Source organism: Cervus elaphus, chromosome 7, assembly GCF_910594005.1.
Source record: "Cervus elaphus chromosome 7, mCerEla1.1, whole genome shotgun sequence".
Taxonomy (NCBI): Eukaryota; Metazoa; Chordata; class Mammalia; order Artiodactyla; family Cervidae; genus Cervus; species Cervus elaphus.
The window spans coordinates 42700066-42714437 of record NC_057821.1 but is presented as its reverse complement, the minus strand read 5'-3'; positions in this window follow the sequence as shown (position 1 = coordinate 42714437).

Sequence of the window (14372 nt, the reverse complement as noted above, 5' to 3'; positions counted from 1 at the left end):
AGACACTGGGCAACTGACACACACACTTAAATGACTACATCGTTGACTCTGTTGTTATGTCCCCAGTAGTTGACTCATCCAGAAGAGCAGATCAGTCATATGCAAAATATTGAAATCATATTTTCCCTGTATGCTTAAATTGTAGTATAAGCAAAGTGTTCAAACCCAACAGAATAAAAAACGAACATATTTTTCCATTCTTGTGCTAAACGGTTCTGGGATAAAGCGTAATTTCCTGGTTTTGAGCTGAACAACGCTGGACCAGGCAAAAATGACTAGACTATCAATAAATACTTGCTTCTGGCACATTAGACAGTGTAACTACTAAAATAGTGAGCATATTAGTCCTGTAGCAGACAACTTTACTGAATTCATTGATTAGTTCCAGTAGTTTTTCAGTGGAGACTTCAGGGTTTCCTATAAATAGTATCATGTCATCTATAAATAGTAACAGTTTTGCTTCCTCCTTTCCAAGCCGGATGCCTTTTATTTCTTTTTCTTGTATGGTTGCTGTGGCTAGGACTTCCAATACTATATGAAATAGAAATGGTAGAGTGGGCATCCTTGTCTTATTCCTGATTTTAAAGAAAAAGCTTTCACCTTTCCATTATTGAATATGATGCTACCTGTGGTTTGTCATAAATGGCCTTTATCAGGTTGAGATAAGTTCCCTTTATGTTAACTTTGTTGAGAGTTTTCATCAGGAATGGGTGTTGAATTTTGTCAGATGCTCTTTCTGCATCTATGCGGAGATGATCATGCATAGGGCATATAGGTAATATTTTATAATAATTTTAAATGGAGTATAATGATGCTTTTGAACTGTGGTGTTGGAAAAGACTCTTGAGAGTCTCTTGGACTGCAAGGAGATCCAACCAATCCATTCTAAAGGAGATCAGTCCTGGGTGTTCATTGGAAGGACTGATGTTGAAGTTGAAACTCCAATACTTTGGCCACCTGATGTGAAGAGCTGACTCGTTGGAAAAGACCCTGATGCTGGGAAAGATTGAGGGCAGGAGGAGAAGGGGATGACAGAGGATAAAATGGTTGAATAGCATCATCGACTCGATGGACATGGGTTTGGGTGGATTCCGGGAGTTGGTGATGGACAGGGAGGCCTGGTGTGCTGTGGTTCACGGGGTCACAAAGAGTCTGACACGACTGAGTGACTGAACTGAACTGAATAATCTATAAAAATATGGAATCACAATGTTGTACATGTGAAACTAATATAATATTGTACATGAACTAAACTTTAAATAAATAAATGAAATTCAAATAAAATGGCTAACTTATCAAGATTACCAGTCTCTTCATCAAAGCTCACTTTTAGATACATCTCTGTACCTACCAACCCATAGCTATTGTGCATTAAAATTCTGCCTGATCCCAACTAGTTCCCTGCCTTGCAAAACCCACTGTAAAGTTACTCAGTGCAAGCCTAAGTAATCTACCTAGAGTCACCCTCCCCTGACTTCTCCCTTCTGAGGTGCTTCTAGATTCTGTCAAGGTGAAATTCCCCCTTATTGCAATAAGGCAAAATAACCTCACTTTTCTCAACCAGCATTTTTTTATTCTGGCAGTCTTTTAGGATAAGCCATAGCAGATACTTTTTGGCATTGTATGGTCTGGCTGCGGAATCCTAGGGAAAAACAGCCACAAAAAAAGCAACAGAAAACAGATGAGCTCATTCTGAGCAAAGGGGCCTGAAACACAGGAGGTTGGACACCAGAAGTCTACACACAGGAGAAACTATAAACCCAGACTGTCGTGGCAAATGCAGGGGCAGTTTCTGTACGTGGCAGAAACTAATTACCCACTTTTATTTTCCATCATTCCCTGCACACAGAGAGAGAAGAGTTAAATTTAAGGGTATAAAAAGGAACATAGCAAACAGCTACATAAATGTAAGCACAGATACAACAGGTAATAGGGAGCGCACAGGTTAGAGGGCTTGCTTTTCACCCTTTTTATTCAAATGATTCAGTAGGTTAGAAGAAAAAATACAGGGGAAGGAGGAAGAAGAGAAGAAGAAGAAGGTGGCCCCAATTTTCCTAAGGCCCTTTAGCTGAGATAACTCCACACTCTCCTTTCCAAGCCTGCACAAAGAGAGGCTAAAATGATGGGCCTGGGACTTCCCTGGTGGTCCAGTGGTTAAGAATTGGCCTTGCAATGCAGAGGACACCAGTTTGATCCCTGGTTGGGGAACTAAAATCCCGTGTGCCATGGCGCCCCATGCCACAATTCCTGAGTCTGATGAGCCACAACGAAAGATCCCACATGAGACACCGAAGATCCTGTGAGCCACATCTAAGATCCCACACAGCCAAATAAATTAACCAGTTTCAAAAAAGAGGAGGGGCCCCCACAGACAATGGAAGAAACCCAAAGAGCACATGGATCCAGTGCTCCCAGGCTTCAGTTTCCCTTTGCACATGTGCTTGGCCCGGCCCTTACTCATGGTTCCAGGGCCCAACTGCAGGGCCTCAGTTGTGGAAGAGGGCTCAGAGTTGGGCTTCTTGTTTTCCACATAAGCCTTTGGCCTATATCTTGACACCTGTAATGAATTACACATGTTTTTGTTGTTGTTGTTATGTCGCTAAGTCGTGTCCAACTCTTAGCGACCCCACGGACGGCAGCATGCCTCATGTCCATGGAGCTGATGATGCCATCCAACCATCTCATCCTCTGTTGCCCCGTCTCCTCCTGCCCTCAGTCTTTCCCAGCATCAGGGTCTTTTCCAACGAGTCAGCTGTTCACATCAGATGGCAAAAGTATTGGAGCTTCAGCATCAGTCCTTCCCTTACCCAGGTCTACAAATCTCCTCCGTGTCACCACCAACCCTGAATGCTTTATTCCCTCTGCCAGTCTGTCCAGTGAGAACTGCAGAGAACTGGTGTCTATATTTAGCTTCCAGATGCATGGCCGTGGAGTCTTGGAAGTAGCCAGAACTCTCTCAGCTCCACCTCAGTTGAGCTGTCATCTCCCCACCGCAGGCTCTGATCACACCTCCCTGGTTTCTTGGACCATGACTGCCCCATGTCAGGCCTCTGGAAGGACCTCAGCCTGCACAGTAGCAGGTCTACCTCGCTTGCTCTCCACCCCATGCCCACCCACCTGGGAGGCCCAGAGCTGCCAAACTTCCTGGTGTGACCCGGCAGAAAGGCCCTGGATTCCTCGTGCAGCCAGACACAGTGCTGCTTCTGTTTCTCTCCTTCTATTGCCGCTATCTAGGCCAGTCCCCAAACATCTGCCCTCCAAACATCTCTTTGCCTAAATGAGTGAGTCCTTCAACCTTGTATGTCTCCTTAAGTCATCACTGCAGTACCATCTTGTTACAGAAAAACTACTTGAAAGAAATAAGATTGTATAACTTGGGGTGGGGGGAGAAATTTGATGGAAAGATAAATATTTAAATACTTAATGGTGAGAAAATATTGCATTTTTGTGTAACTCCATAGAGCTGAAACTATCGGTGGAAATTATAAGAAGGAAACTCTTGGCTAAAATAAAGGAGACTTTCCTAACAGTGATGTGAAAATGAACAACCCACTTGTAGAATTTTTTAATTTGTGTGCAGATTATTTGGATGTATTCTTTTTGCGAGGGCTTCCCAAGTGGTTTAATGGAAAAGAATCTGCCTACCAAAGCAGGAGATGCAGGAGATGCAAGTCCGATCCCAGAGTTGGGAAGATCCCCTGGAGAAAGGAATGGCACCTCGCTCCAGTGTTCTTGCCTGCAAAAGTCCATGGACAGAGGAGCCTAGCAGGCTACAGTCCATGGGGTGGCAAAGAGTTGGACACGACTGAGCATGGTAACTTGTAACTTATACTGAGCAATGCACTTAGGTCTTAGCACTCTTCTGTATGTATGCTGTTTCAGGTACAAGTCACTGAAAATGAGCAGGTCCATCCCTTCACTGTTTGAGCCCAAGTGACACTTCACTGGAGCCATGATGGGAGATTCACACCCAGGACAGAAAGCTGGACAGCATCTGCTTCCTCAGACTTCACGATTCTGCTTTCCGGTTCTTCCTCAGATAGGGAACTAGCACAGTGTGCAAGCTCCTGCCAACAAAATCAGCCCTTGAGAAACCACAGAAGCAAGAGGGAAAGCTGGGTTCTGGGCAGTGAGAATGAGAATGACCGCACAGAACCTTGAGTCACCACTGGCCTGTCTTCAATCAGCGAGAATGTGGGTTGTGGGGCTGAGGAAGGTGGCTGGAAGGGATAGTGAGAGAAGAGGATGGAAGAAAGCTTTGAAAATTCTGCTCTGGTCTCCCTGCCTGCACCACACCTCCCAGGAGCCTGAGGACAATCCCTGACCACCCCTTCCACACAGAAATTGGCTGCAGGGTGCTGGTGCCTATTGTCTGAGGTCTCTGGGGTGTTGGGGCAGGGCTACCATTTGAGCAGAAGAAAGCCTGGTGGCGGGTAGAGGCATTAAGTCTGCACAGCTGTCCTCAGGCTCACGCTCCCAATACCCCCACCCCCCCAGGCTGGTGAGCAATCCTTAGAGATGGCCCCCTCCCAGTGCAATCCCTGAAAGAGCTTAGAGTTCAACTGAACCACAGAGGTTTCTGGTGGAACGATGACCAGTGGTCCTGGGGTGACCAGGGCTCCCCCCAAGGGCTTATGACCTCTCCCCTTAAGCTCAGCTGGGCAGGACTTTGACCTTTCCCCAAAGCACAGCACTAGAAAATAGTAGCTGGTATTCCCAGGGGCACCCAGAGCTCATCTGACTACAACTAGACCCCTGAGGAGTTCCGATGCTGAAAAAACTGGTATTTGCACAACAAATAGCATCTGATACCAAAGTATTAAAGGGCTAGGATTTCAACTGATCATGAAAAACATAAGCGAAGACATAAAGACCTCCCACATACATACCGGATGAAGACAAGTTTCGGCCACCCAGTGACAACTCCAGGTTCTCTGCAGTCATTAACATTCTTACCACCCAGAATCCATTTTATACTATCAATAAAATATGGTGAAAAAATTGTCAAGAATAATAAGGAAGTTGAAGCACTACATATGAGAACACTACAGGTTCAGTTATCCTGTTATTCTAAATGCTCTATACAGGTTATTCATTTACTTCTCACAACATGGGCTGGGTACTATTATTAAGGCCATTTTACAGATGAGAAAGTAGAGATACAAATTGGTTGACTGGTCGACAATTACAGGCAGAGCTGGGATTTGAACCCATGCACAGTCTAGCTTGTATCACTGAGCCCCACTCTCAGGCTGGATGAAGGAGCCCAATGGACAGGGAAGTGGTGGGCTGAGGGCAGTTAGGGAGTGAACCCAGAGGGTGGAGAATTAGATTAAGGAGCCTTCCTGAAAGCATAGGAATGGATGAGGAATAGAAGATACAATAGGAAACACAAGACACATATAGAGGCTGAAGTCAGAGTATCAACATTCAGACCTGGAAAGTGGAAAAGAGGTAGAAAATAGGAGAATTCTGTAATATCTATGTTGTTGTTTACCTGCTAAGTCGTGTCCAACTCTCTGTGACCCGATGGACTATAGCCTGCCGGGCTCCTCTATCCATGGGATTCTCCAGGCAAGAATACTGGAGTGGGTTGCCATTTCCTTCTCCAGGGGATCTTCTTGACCCAGGGGTCCAATCTCCGTCTCCTACACTGGTAGGTGGATTCTTTACCGCTGAGCCACCCGAGAAGCCTAATACCAAACTGCTTAAGGGAGTTCCTAACACCTCCCCTGACTGAATTTTATTGCCTACACTCTCTACCTGTCCTGTGGGAGGGGATTTATCAACAAAATCCTGAATCCTGAAGTCACCAGCCCAGTGGCTTTCATTTAGGGGGTCTCCTTGTCCAAGTCCAGCACCCAGAGTCAGTACCAAGAGAGAAGCAGTGTGGAAAAAGCAGAGCCATGTGAAGAAGGCAGAGGTCACCTCTCCCCGAGGTAGCTGGCTAAACACACACATGGACTGCAGCCCATGGGCCACTCCCCACTGCTGCCTCTTGTTCTGAACCATCTTTTATTGGGGCCAGAGACACGCCCATTCATTTACCAATTGTCTGCGGCCGGTTTTGCCCTACGACCACAGAGTAGTTGGGACAGAGACTGGATGGCCCACAAAGAGAACAAATTATTTACTACCTGGCCCTTTACAGAAAAAGTTTGCTGACCCCTGCCCTAAATTAGTGTTTCTTGGTCAAAATGTGGCAGGCCATTTTAACCCTTGCTTGTCCCCCATTCCTCCATCTGTCCTCAGAGGACTCTTCCACTCACTCCCCCCATTCCACCCCCATCCTCCACCCACAGCCACTGCGTGGCTCGCTAACTGGGATTCATCCATCACCTGGGGGCTCCCAACGGAAGGTTCAGCGCCTTTGTTGGCATCTGAGCAACGAGAAGGGTGGTTTCTATTCCTCTGCGAGGTGCTGTGTCTGTGTGTGTGAAAAGCACTCAGTCATGTCCGATTCTGAGACCCCAGGGACTGCAGCCCAACAGGCTCCTCTGTCCATGGAATTCTCCAGGCAAGAATACTGGGGTGGGTAGCCCTTCCCTTCCCCAAGGGATCTTTCCGACCCAGGGATCGAACCTGGGTTTCCTGCATTGCAGGCAGATTCCATGCCGTGAGAGCCACCAGGGAAGACTCTGAAAGGTGCTGCCCATCTGTAAATCCAGCCTCCTGGGTGGTGGGTGAAGGGGAGGGGAAAGCCGTGAACAAGCAGGGGCGCAGTTCCCTCAGCCATAAGGTCACTCAGTTTATACAAAGAAGAGAGAGAACTTGACTTACTGCTCAAGGGGGAAAAAAATACAGCAGAATCTGGGGCTGGGAGGGAAAGAAGGGGCTCTCTGGCCAATCTGTTGGCCTTGCCTGGACTCCATCCCCCTGCCGAGATAATGCTTCACTGCCGGAGAGGAGCAGGCGGCTCCCCCACTGCAGGGGCTCATGACCTGGCTGGGTGTTCGGCTTTGCTCACACACTTTCTTTCTTCTCAAGTTAGCTGAGCACACAAATCACCTCACACTTATTTGCAAAGTCCATATGTTGCGATAGAGGCGAGACGGTCAGACTGAGCACAGGAGAAAGGGATGAAGAGAAGCAAGCGATGGCGGGGCAGGGATGTCTGGCCAGTCGCAGACGGAGTCTTCCTCAAATCAGGCCACAGTTTATAGAAGGAGTTAAAATTAAACCAAGGACTCACTTCCAAGCTCTCTGACACTGGACATGGCTCCCTCCGCCTCTCCTGGAATGCAGTGCGATGAACAGCACAGAGCACGTGACATCACATCCAGAGATGCATGAATCACGGAATCACATTGAGGGAGAAGCAATGAATTCCAGACGCTGCAGACCTAGGCTGGAGGTGCATGCATACTCACTCTCTCTCTCTTTTTTCTAAACATCTTTTTTAAAAAACAATTTCATTTATTTATTGAGCTTCCCAGGTGGCTCAGTGGTAAAGAATCTGCCTGCCAGTGCAGGAGGTACAAGAGATTGTGGGTGTCAGGAAGATCCCCCGGAGAAGGAAATGGCAACCTACTCCAGTGTTCTCGCCTGAAGAAGCCCATGGACAGAGGGGCCTGGCAGGACCCAGGCTCCTCTGGGTCCTCCCCACGTGTCCATGGGGTCACAAAGAGTCAGACGTGACTGAGTACATACTCACACACTCATTTATTATTTATTTTTGGCTGTGCTGGGTCTTTCTTGCTGTGCGGGCTTTTCTCTAGTTGCAGAGAGTGGGGGCTCGTCTCTCGTTGCGGTGAGCAGGCTTCTCATTGAGGGGGCTTCTCTTGTTTCGGAGCACAGGCTCTAGGGTGTGTGGGCCTCTGCAGTTGTGCACGTGGGTTCAGTAGTTGTGGCTCACGGGCTCTAGAATGTAGGCTCAACAGCTGTGGTGCATGGGCTTAGTCACCCCATGGCATGTGGGATCTTCCCGGATCAGGGATCCAACACGTCTCTCCTGCATTGGCAGGGGGATTCTTTACCACTGAGCCACCGGGGAAACCCTCTCTCTGACTCTTGCCTCTAAGTTCTCCCAATGGTTATGCCTGTCTTGCCATATTTTTATCCAGGGGCAACCACATTCCCCGAGAGCTACCACACGTGGGTTTGGCCAGCAAAATAAGGCTCCAAGCCTTTCCTCCACCCTCCAGCACACTGTTACCCTGTAACACTGTCTCAGTGACTCGTCAGTGTGACCTCGAAGGAACCGCCAGTTTACAGAAGGGAAAAGGAGAATTTCAGAGACTCGCTTACGGTCCCAGAGCAAGCAAACTGCTGAGAGATGCTGCATGACTGGGTTTCTGGGAGCTTCCCGCTACATCACGGCTTCCTGCTGACCTTCTCTGCGTTCCGTGCACCTCCCTATGCTTGGGACATGAAACGGCAACTAGAATGGCCGTTCCCTGAGGGCCAGGACTCTGTCAATCATGCTCCTCCGTGCTTCCCTGGACCCCAGCACGCTCCCTCTGCCTCAGTGCATCCATGTTCCAAGGTCTTACATCTGCCTGCTTGTTATCTACTTGACTTGTTTCCTTAGTCGTCCTTAAAGGACTGAATTGTGGTTTTTCTTTAACATGGGCTCAAGCCAGTAACCTCATCCTCTGCCTCCTCGGGATTCAAGTGAAAATAAAATCCTGAGGTTAAGTGGAACCCACCCAATCCACCAAGCATTGATCCCTCCATAGCATCCCTGCTGTCAAAAATGTCTCCTTTCCTGCCTGGGCACTGCTGCCTTCATTGTTGACGTGCTACCTCACTCAGCATCTCCATCTGGTAGTCAGATTCCCTCCTCCCTGCTTGAATTCTATATCTACGTGTTTAAATAAGCCAGAAAACACTCACTGCGCCAGCTCCAAATTAGTTCTTCCTTTCATGCCGTTTCTGCTTCCTGGCTCCATGCCAGACTCTCCCTCCATTAGAATTAGGAAGTGGAGCTCAGAGTCATATGTCTTCACCTAGTTAGCACCTCTCTTCTGGGATGGTCTCTCTTAGGGTGGCTCCCGCACATGCCAGGCTCTGCTCCTAGTAATTCCCAAGTTGTCAGTGTCAGGCGCAGGGGCCGGGCAGTGTGAGTCTGAGCTCTGACTTCCAGCACGTGGGAGGTGGGTTGCGGGGGAGGGTGCATTGTGTTGTCACATGAGATGTTCTGTCTCAGTGATGGAAGGAAACAGTTTCTTGGCCATGCGTCCAGGATGTGCTTTAAGGAAGCCAAGAAGGATTGCTCATATCTCGAAAAGAGCTATATTTGAAACCTTTATACGGGTGACAAAAGCTTGCCAATCCATCTTGTCCATCTCTCTAGCTGTTGTTTTAATTTTAATTTTTTTTATCCTGAGCTTCATCGAGGTACCTAGAATTCAATCACCCCAAGTCAGGGTTCCATAGAAGTCGTGAACCCATCTTAGGAAGTCGCCTCAGCTTCATTCTTTCCCTCCATCCCCCATACCATCCTGCATGGCTCTTACCACTCTGGGTGGGATCACTGACTCCCCTGTTTCTCCCTCCTTCCCTGTCTCCTGTGTTCACGTGGAGCTGGGCTTGTAATAGAAGGTCAGCAAAAGTCAGTTGAGCGGATAAACAAATGAATGAAATTTTCATGACATCCAGATTTTTTCCTCAGACTTCGAAAAAGGATCACAGAAGCAGAAATGACCCAGGGAAATCACCCACATGACTGTTGGATTATTTTTTAGATTTTAAAATACATTGCTTTTGCAGTCCTCCTGTTTCAGCTTCCTATTACTTCATATCTACCACCTCCCATCATTTCGTTGAATCTGCGGTTCATGGAAGTCAGTGGGAAGTTCTCCAGTGCTGAGTGCAGTAGCTGAGGTTACTCACGAGGCGGCGATCCCCTGGGAGTGGGGCTGGGACATCCTAGGTGTCTTCTGACCTCTTTCTCCATGGGGTCACCCATCACTCAGTGATTGTGTCCGTCAGCCTGGCAGGTGGATCCAAGAGGAACCTTTCCAGAGAAGAAGCCCCAGTGTACAAGTACTGATCAAGTCTCGGCGTCATCACATGTGTTGCTGTTCCGTTGGCCAAAGCAATTCACACGGCCAAGTCCAGAGTCAATGTGGAAGGGCCCACACGAGGGCCTGTCACAGTCTAACACCACACCTCCCATCCTTCCTAAATATGTTTTTATCTCATACTCTGGTGGTTCAAATGTGCTGTGTAGATGAGTTAACCTTGAATTGATCAACAACATGTACTGAGTACTGACTAGAGGCCAAATGCCCTGGAAACTGAAAGTGGAAGCATTAGTTGCTAGTAATGTCTTTCTTTGGGACCCCATTGACTGTAGCCCACCAAGCTCCTCTGTCCATGGGATTCCCCAGGCAAAAATACTGGAGTGAGCTGCCATTCCATTCTCCAGGGGATCTTCCCAACCCAAGGATGGAACTTGGGGTCTCCTGCATTGCAGGCAGACTCTTTACTATCTGAGCTACCATGGAAGCAAGTGCCCTGTAGTGACAGGAAATAAGATTCTGACCTCAAGGACTATGTATTTTATTTGGGAACCTACAAAGATACATCTTTGAAAGGATTTTATTCCCATTGTTGTTATTTATGCACATCATAAATATATTATTCACTAGAGCCACTGAAGTAAGCACAGTGAAAAATTTATTTATCAGAGTTACTATGTGATCTGGACTGACACCTTTGTTTCCGTGTGAGAAGTCTGTTGTCTGTTGATGCCAATTCTAAGTACGAGGACTCCAATAATTCTCCTAGAGAAAAAAATGCCCCATGAATAAAACATAATTGTAGCTCTTTGTCATGATTATCACAATCTATATAGTTGTTTTGTTTAGCGTTTAGCTTACTTGCTCTTAACCACTTATCTAAGTGATCATCCAAAGCTGTCCTGAGGGAGGTGAGTGAAAGACAACATCAGTGAAGGCAGTGTTTTACACAGTTTGGTCTTTAACCAGCAGTACTTTGGAAGTGGTTAGAAATGAAGATTCTCAGGCCCCACTCAGATCTACTGAACTGGAAATTCTGGAGGTGGAGTTTAGGAATCTGTGTTTTAACATCCCTCAGTAATTGTGATAGACACTAAGGTCTAAGAATTACTGCCTTAAGGACCACAGTGTTCAGTTCAGTCGCTCAGTTGGGCTGTGGTTTTTAATGTAGCTATACATTGAGGGACTTCCCAGGTAGCATAGTTGCAAAGAATTCTCCTTCCAATGCAGGAGATGAAAGAGATGAAGGTTCAATCCCTAGGTTGGGAAGATCCCCTGGAGAAGGAAATGGTAACCCACTCCAGTATTCTTGGCTGGACAATCCCATGGACAGAGGAGCCTGGTGGGCTATAGTCCATGGCCTATAAAATCCACCCTTTGTGTCCAAAGAGTCAGACACAACTGAGTGACTGAGCACACACGTATTCGTGCTATATATTGAATGTATTTCCCCAAAGTTCATAGGTTGAAATCTAATCCCCAGCATTATGGTCTTTGGAGTTGGGGCCTCTGGGAGGTGATTAGATCAGGAGGGTGGAACTCTCCTAATTCCATTAGTGCCCTTATAAAAGAGACCTCAGAGAGCTCCCTTGTCCCTCCCACCATGTGAGGTTACAATGATAAGACGGCCATCCATGGACCAAGAAGCAGGTTTTCACCAGATACCAAATCCACCAGTGCCTTGGACATCCTGGCTTCTAGAGCTGTGAGAAGTCTATGGTACTCTGTTTTAGCAGCCCAAACAAACTAGGACAGGTGTCTTAGCTGGGGCAGATAATTCTAATTATAGGATGACTGCTCACTTGCTTGCCCTCTGGTCATTGTTGCAGCATCTACCCTAATGAGCAATGGGGGAGGAAATGCAATGCTTTCCATAAAATTATCCAATTTTTCAGAGGTAAGAAAATCCTCCAGAGAATTTCTATGGTGTAGGTTTAGCATGTTATTTGTACCAATTTAGATATACCAATCAGAAACTTTTTATTCCTCGTCTATAGAAATTTCATACAGATGCTCAGAATTTCAAGTTGAAGTAACTGCTAGAGGAACTCTTTGGTGGAGTGTCTACTTTCACTCTATTTTTTTTTTTTTTTCTTACTACAACCCAGGCAACACTTGTAGATGAGAAATCTGAAAATCAGGTCAGAAAGAAAGTAATCATACTTCCTTGAAAAAAAGTTTATTCTCAGACCCAAGATGAATATTATAAAGAATTTCATCACTCCAGAATTGTCAAGCCATCTGGCAAAAGAGCTGACTGATACAATTTCTATTTCATTGACCAGATCTTCATTTCCACTTCCTTTTTTCCTTATAATTGCAAATATTTTCCAGTTAAATCTTTGGAGTTGGCAGTGGTGGTGTGGGTGGTTCATCACTAAAACACTGTTGATTTTTTTCCTTTTAAAACTAAGTGGAGGAATATTAGAATTATGAATTAAAAGTCTTACACATTCATATTTTTGATCCGACAATCGCATATCTAGGGATTTATACCAATGAAATAAATTAAGAATGTGTGCAAAAAATAGCCATAAAGTATCCATTTCATCATCATTTATAATAGGAAAAAAACTGAGAACAACCTAAATATTCCACAATAGAGGATTGTTTAAAAAAGTATTAATATAATTAAGCATACACAGAGCTAGAAACTATAGCCATTAAAATGGTAATTGATATGGATTATAGAAGAATATTAACTGACATGGAAATATATTTAGGATATATCATTAATAGGAAGAAGCAGATTTTAAAATAGTGTGTACACCTACTTTGCACCCATTAGGATGGCTATTATAAATTATATATATATGGCAGGAAGTAAGTATTGATGAGAATGTGGAAAAGCTAGAACTCTAATGTATCACTAATGGGAATACACAATGATACAGCCACTGTAGAAAATACTTTGACAGTTCCTCAAAAAGCTGAAGAGAACTATCATGTGATCCAGCAATTCCACACCAATTCTGAAGAATTGAAAACAGGATTCAAATTGATACTGTATACCAATGTTCATAGCAACATTATTCACAGTAGCCCAAAGGCGGAAACAACCCATGTGTCCATCACCAGACAAACACAATGTGGTAGATTATTCAGCCATAGAAAAAAATGGAGTTCTGATACATGCTACAGCATGGGTGAACCTCAAAAACATTATGTGAGATGAAATAAGTCAGACACACAATGACAAGAAGTATTCTATGTTTCCACTTATATGATGAATAAGCAAATTTACAGAAACAGAAAGTAGAACAGTGGTTATCTGGGCTGGGAGAAGGAGGAGGCTGGGAGAAGGAGTTATTGATTAATGAGTAGAGAGCATATGTTTGGGATGATGAAGAAGTTCAGAAATTAAATAGCGGTGATAGTCACACAACATCATGAATATTCTTAATATCATTGAATGTAATCTTAAAAATGGTTAAAACGATCAATTTATGTTATGTATACTATAAAGATAGGGAAGCCTGGTGTGCTGCAGTCCATGGGGTCGCAAAGAGTCAGACACAACTGAGCAACTGAACAATAACAATACTATAAGAAAAAAGGAAAAAAGGAGATGCTAGAGTGGGTAAAATGGGTGAAGGGGTTAAAAAGTACAAATTTAGTTATAAAAGGAATATTTCATGGGGATATAATGTACAGCATAGTGACTATAGTTAATAATACTGTATTGCATATTTGAAAGTAGCTAGGAGGGTAGATAATTCTCATAAGGGAAAAAATTTGTAATTAAGAGTGGTGACAGATGCTAACTGGACTTATAGTGGAGATTATTTTACAGTATATACTAGTATAAAATCATTACATTGTACATATTAAACTAATTTAATGTTACATCAATAATACCTCAAGAAAAGAAAAAGAAAAAAAAAGTTAAAAAAGAAAAAAAGAAAAGATTGTATGTACAATATAATATTTTCTACAAATATGTGGTACACATACACATTTTTGGATTTAAGATGTCATCATTGGTAGGAAACCACTTTAACTTAATAACAGCCTTTTAGGGAAAAAGGTAACACTGCCATAGTATATGTACCCATAGATTCAATCTGATTTCAGAAATACCAAAGTTTGAAAAACTTGGGCCTCAGAAATTAGGAAATGAATACATAAGCATGGAAAACAGTCTAGAAGATACTCACAGTTAGTATTTTCAGTGATGGAATTATTTTGGTGACAGTATTCTTCATTATTATATTTTCTTATGTATGTATTTAAAATTTTTTCTGTATACAGTACTATTTTTGTAATAGCAATTTTTTAAACTAATTAAAAAATGCTTTTTCTAGAATGATTTTTTTTTTCTTTTTGGAATCCAGGAATTTACCATCTAACCTACAACACACACTCCCATTTTGAAAATAACAAGAGAATGAAAATCAATGTGAAAAG